General features: G+C 36.6%; 1 protein-coding gene across 1 annotated transcript in view; it reads right to left on the bottom strand.

Annotated features, from left to right (window-relative positions):
- VWA8 (von Willebrand factor A domain containing 8) overlaps positions 1-6,000 on the bottom strand; it is a 100,328-nt gene that overhangs the window by 55,000 nt on the left and 39,328 nt on the right. The gene's annotated exons all lie outside the window — the stretch shown is intronic.

The raw sequence follows: 6,000 nt of genomic DNA, 5'->3' as shown, positions 1-6,000 counted from the left end.
AGAATAAACGATAGTGTAAGAAAGAAGACAGTAACTCACTAAATATCAAAAGTACATAACATATCAAAAATAATACTTAAGGGATGAATCAAAACCAAAGGCAAAATCTAGCATATTCTCTGGCATGTCTATTTTAGATGTTCCATTTTAACAGGCAGCAGTAGAGCAACAAAAACATAGTAGCTATTTTGTGACCTGGAAGATGAAATTCCTTCCTCAGCCTGTGCTATGAACAGAAATCAACCTAAAATCAGATAGAAAAATATTTTATATTGTAGCCGTAGCTTTTGCATATGTTCTTTTCACAACTATAAACCCTTTGAACTTTAAAGAATAAAAATAGAACACATTACGTCATACGGCTTGAATCATTTCCTCTTTCTACACTTCCTTAAAAGCCTTAAAATAACAGGACAAAGCCTGGTTCCTTCAGTGCTTCCACATTTGTATAATTTAAAGCCCCACATGCAAATCCACAAAACCAGACCATATTTTTATTGTGGAATTTCCGGCTTTTCACTCCTGTGCTTGGTCTTTTCTATTTTATTAATGAATTAGACTAAAAGCAGAATGTGAAACATTTTATCAAAGACTAAGAAAAAATTGGTTTTAGGACTTCCATCAGAAGTGTGCATTCAGTAGCTGATAAATGCTGTATAACTTTGCATTTAATTACCACACCTTCTGACAATTCACCTTTAGAGGTATGGAACCAGGTACACCATGAATTGATCTGGAGCTTAGACACAGAATGTCCATCTGTAATTCCAATAATGACTTGGGAACCATGCATTAATTTTCAGAAGACAGAATTAGAAGAATATATTGCTGAAAAATATTTTCTGAAATATGAAATGAATTCTTATATCGTAATTTTAATGGTTGAACGAGATTCAATGTAGTGATGCATTAAACAGAAGTATCATTTCCTAATACCTGCACCATTTCTGGAAGGGATATTTTTATGGCTAAGTATCTGCCCAGAGATTTACTGTTTCTATTTATTTACTGTAAAGCAATTCTTAATATATGATATTACAAAATAACATGATGAGACACAGTATTATAATATTCATAAAAATCTCTCCCTTTGGAGGGGAGATAATAGAACTACATGAATTAATTTCCCCTCTTATTTTGGGCAAAGCAATGGCAACATTATATTGTCTTGTGAAACAAAATGCTTATTTTAATTTGTAACAGTTATTATAACTTACGTGTTCTACACTGTGTTATTGTCTAAAATATCTTGTATGCAGGAAAAAATAACTTCAGGAGAGGAAAAAAATAGGTTAACATCTTTCTCACTCACTTTAGCAGCTATAGCAATGCAAGCCTCCAATCTTGCTGTTTTTCATGGCTTGCAGTGATAATCATGTTCTTGGCATTATGAGGTGAAAAAAAAAAGTTTCCTGCTTTTCATGCCAATTTGGGCTCATATTTTGTTAGTATTTCTCAAATAGAAAACTGGACGGAATTTGTAAAGAATAATTATGATGTCATGCAAAAAAAGAGAAATAAAAATAAATCCTAGAAACAAAAACTTCACAGTACACAAACACTAGTGCTGTGCTCAAAAGGCATTTTGCTGGGCAAGAAAAGGAGCAAGTTGCTGGAAAACTGTTTTAACATCACTTTATTATTTTTTTTCCATGAAACTCTGGGGGAGAAAATGTTCTCCTTAGAACAAACCAGAAGTTCCTCACTAAAGTCCACAAAGAACTACCTGACTGCTGCTTCTCATTTACTGTTGCTTAACTGCACTAAGAGACAACATGAAAACGAACCTTTCCTAATCAGGGTGAGTCTCCTTTGTCAGCAATTCAGTTACATGGAATTGCATACAATGAGAAATCCATATCATGATGTCAGATACCACAAATGAGACAGCAATTGTTTTCTGATCCAACTGTTAGTGTAAGAGATGATCTGTGGGCTCAGAAGGTTTGGGAACCTTTGGTTTAGGTTCATTCAATTCTCATCTAACAAAAAAAAAGCTGTTACAGGCTTTTTTTTCTGTGGAAACAATATTAAGAGCTATGCATTGTCACACTATTCAAGCCCTTTAATTTCAGGTAGAAAGAATGATGAAACAAACATTCAAACTAAAAGTAAACATTATATACATTTAAAAAATCTAAGAATTCTTCACAGAACCTGAAGAAAAAAATGTGCTATTGCTCCAGACCAAGGATAAGTGCTCCACCACTTAATACTGTGCTGCAGAAAATACTGGAAAACAAAAAAATCAACCACTGGACAAATAAAAGCCTTCTTAAGTTAGCAAATGGGTTTAGGACAATACAGTGTCTTTCTCTCAAGAAAACAGAGACACCTTTTGAGCAATTTTGGAGAACTGTGTACAGCTCTGGAGCGCTCACCACAGAAATGATGTGGAGCTGTTGGAGAGGGTGCAGAGAAGCGCCACGAAGATGGTCAAAAGGCAGGAACACCTCTGCTACAAGGACAGGCTGAGAGAGTTGGCGGTGTTCAGTCTGGAGAAGAGAAGGCTGCAGGGAGACCTTACAGTGGCCTTCCAGTGCCTGAAGTGGCTACAGGAAAGCTGGGGAGGGACTTCTCAAAAGACAGGGTAGTGATAGGACAAGGGGTAATGGTTTTAAACTGAAAGAAGGGAGATTTAGGTTAGATATCAGGAAGAAATTCTTCACCATGAGGGTAGTAAGGTGCTGGAATAGGTTGCCCAGGGAGGCTGTGGAAGCCCCCTCCCTGGAGGTGTTCAAGGCCAGGTTGATGAGGCTTTGTGCAGCCTGGTCTAGTGTGGTGTCCCCACTGACAGCAGGGGGGTTGGAACCTGATGATCTTTAAGGTCCCTTCCAACCTTAACTGTTCTATGATTCTATAACCTAAGAAGAAAAATCAGCTAAATGTATAGCATTATCAAACTTGTCATAGCCTTTATTGATGAATTACTGTATGAATTAATACATTTAACTTCTTTTCCATCATTGAATTACACTCCTACTTTGCTATGCAAAGCTTCTGATATGTTATTACACATTTTAAGAAAAACAAATGCATTCTTAAAATTTATCAGAAGATGCATAGCTTAACTACATTCAGTCATTTTCTACACACTGCTTCCTGTAAAAACTTGTGAGATTAATTAAGACATTGTACATAGGAAATATCTGTATGTATAGATACACACATGGATCTTACACATACTTTTCTACACAGGAATTTATAGTGAACAATAAGCTCACAGTCAGTGATTTCTTTGCCTTAACCACAGTGTTTAATGTCACCAAAAAACCTCTCTATAAAACCCCTCTGCCCTTTGAACTTGATCAAACCCTGGTGAAACCAAAGGAAAGGTTCACTGCAGTAGGAAATACTTCAAACCCTTGGCCTAGATTGTATTTCTGTAGGAATTACGGATCTGTCTAAATTGTGTTTACTGAGTGACCCGTTTCATTTTCATGTCTCCAAAAACAAAGTCTTCTCCTATTCAGAAAAGCCATACTAAGTAAAGGTAGGATCTTGAAAAATAGTGGCCATGTCTTTAACTAAGTAACTAGCTAATTTTGCTGGTGAGTGCCCAATAATGTATTGCATGCAAGGAAAAGGCTAGAGTGTGCCTGTACTTAAGCAAGTTTCAAAAGTTATTTTCCTAGGATGATTTAAAAATATGTTTACAGTGATAACTGCAGAGAGAAATATGCAGGCCAGCTGGACACACTCAGTTCAGGCTCAGACTCTACCCACCTACCTTACTGCACCACTATACTGAAGGTTACTGAAGGTAACAGACCCTGCTGGGAATCCATGTATATTACTACAAACACAACATCGCACTGATGAGGCTACATAACGTTGGAACCCAAATCTGCTTGCACCTGGCCATATTAAAGCATAAGAAAAGGGCACAAGTCATCTGTCTGACTCCATCTATGCAGACACAGTTTCAGAGTCTGGGCCTTTATCAACTGAAGCCACATAGGGGGAATGAAAAGCAGTAGGATCCTGCCTGGAGAGGTTCTCAGCCATGCAGGAAAACATAAAATGGACTGTCTTTTTTCATCACAAGTAATATTTCTCTTTTATATTTTCTCTCAATTTTTGTCTGTTTCAACCCTTCAACCTCATCACCCATTTCTGTCATGTCTGTCTCTCCCCACATGCCACTGCACTTCCAAATCAGCTGCCACTGCCATTCCTTCCTTTGGAGGTCTCCCTGCTGCCAAGGGAAAATGCATCTATGCAAAGAGATGGAAGAAAGAGACCAATATATTGCATTAAATCTGATGCTAATGTTCCCCTGCAGCATTGCCATTTACCACTTTCAACTGTAAATCCTGCGATATTTTCTGTATTTTGACTCACAAGGTCATGGGAGACTCTTGACTTCATATTTTATATGAGAGTGTTTTCATTCCTGAAAGTTATGGAGAAAACTTTGCATGTGTGATCCCTACTGTGGAAAGCTAGTAAATTAATTAATTCCACTTCTTAATCTTGTGATTTTTCAGTTTTTCTCATGAGGTTAGAGTTTATCAAGATCTAAACCTGACAATTCTTTCCAAACACATACCGAGCGATCACGGGCTATGGGAGATCACTGTCGAACATGACAGAGCTTGGAGTGTGCAAAAAACCTTTAGTGCTCTAACAAAGACTGAAGCACTCGCCAAATGGATTCAAAGAGAAAACCCCTAAATATACAGCAGCCTCACTGTGCCATGTTTACTTCAAGACAAATGACAGCTCCAAACCCTTCATTTCCTTATTATTCTGCACATCCAACCTTCCTGAAACCACTATTACTACTTCTATTATAATATTTTAAAATACAAAATGTACATTTTACTCAGTAAAAACATTCACTCTTTCAAAAAACAATACTTTCTCAACTACTGTAAATTTCTCCCTCTGACTCATGAAAAATGCAGCTAGAACAATAAGGTCCTTGGCACCACATTCAAAGCCTGTGAACACCCTTACGACCTCTCCAGTTCTTTCTTGTCATTCTACTCCATGACTGCCATTATAAGGCAAATATGTCAGCTGCCCGTGAGTCTCAGAAGCAATGTTAATGTGCACTTCTCCCCACACTTATCTTTAAAGCCACATCTGTACTAAGATACAACATAAATAAATCACTATCAGTTAGGCTAAGGGCAGAAGATTACTATCTGTTTGTTACAGCACCTATGAATAGTGAGGTTAAAGTTCATTGAATGTAATATGTATGTATTACATTTAAACAGCAGCCATCACTTTCTATTTCTTAGGATGCAACAGTTTTAAACAAGGAATCTTATCTTCTAATCTGTACTGCAATACAGTCCCACAACTGTAATCGTCAGACTAAACAGCAATATAAAAAAAGGCACAGAATTTATAGTCTTGTTTAACATTCCGTGTTAAGACATCAGACAAAACAGGTAAGAGGACACTAGGCAACCTTGACAGAAAAAATACATTAAAAAAGAAGAAATATTAAACCTATGAAACATAAAAACCCTGTAAAATATATTCTCCAGAAACATAAAAGCCATACTGTATTCTCAATATAACAAAGAAAGTTTTGATAATGGAGAAACCCATTATAAGATTAAATAGCATATGGACAAATAGAAGCATTTAGAGGCATCTAATATGCATGAGTTACAAGTGGTCATCACTCTGACATGACTCTGAAAGCAGGGTACATGCAAATGGGAAAAAAAAATCCAAAAATGAAAAGACACAAAAGACAGTTTTCTTTGTGACACTCAGTCATAGCAAGTCACAGAATGAGCTGTCAGTTCTCTGTGGCTAGGAGAAAGGCCACTGTTCTCCTTACATTTTACTTAATTACCTCTCTTTCACATTCACCACAAAGTCAATAAAATCCAAGGAAAGCAGTATCAGTGCTAGTTTATATATAATAATATTGTACTATTTATATTGCTGTACAGTACCCCTTCTATTTAGGTCTGCAATAAGATATTAGATGAGTTTTCTAATACAAAGAGTATAAAATGCTCTATAATGATC

Source organism: Chaetura pelagica, unplaced genomic scaffold (assembly GCF_000747805.2).
Source record: "Chaetura pelagica isolate M959 unplaced genomic scaffold, ChaPel_1.0 scaffold115, whole genome shotgun sequence".
NCBI classification, from domain to species: domain Eukaryota; kingdom Metazoa; phylum Chordata; class Aves; order Apodiformes; family Apodidae; genus Chaetura; species Chaetura pelagica.
The sequence above is the reverse complement of the archived record's forward strand: the minus strand, read 5'-3'. Positions and strand labels throughout refer to the sequence as shown.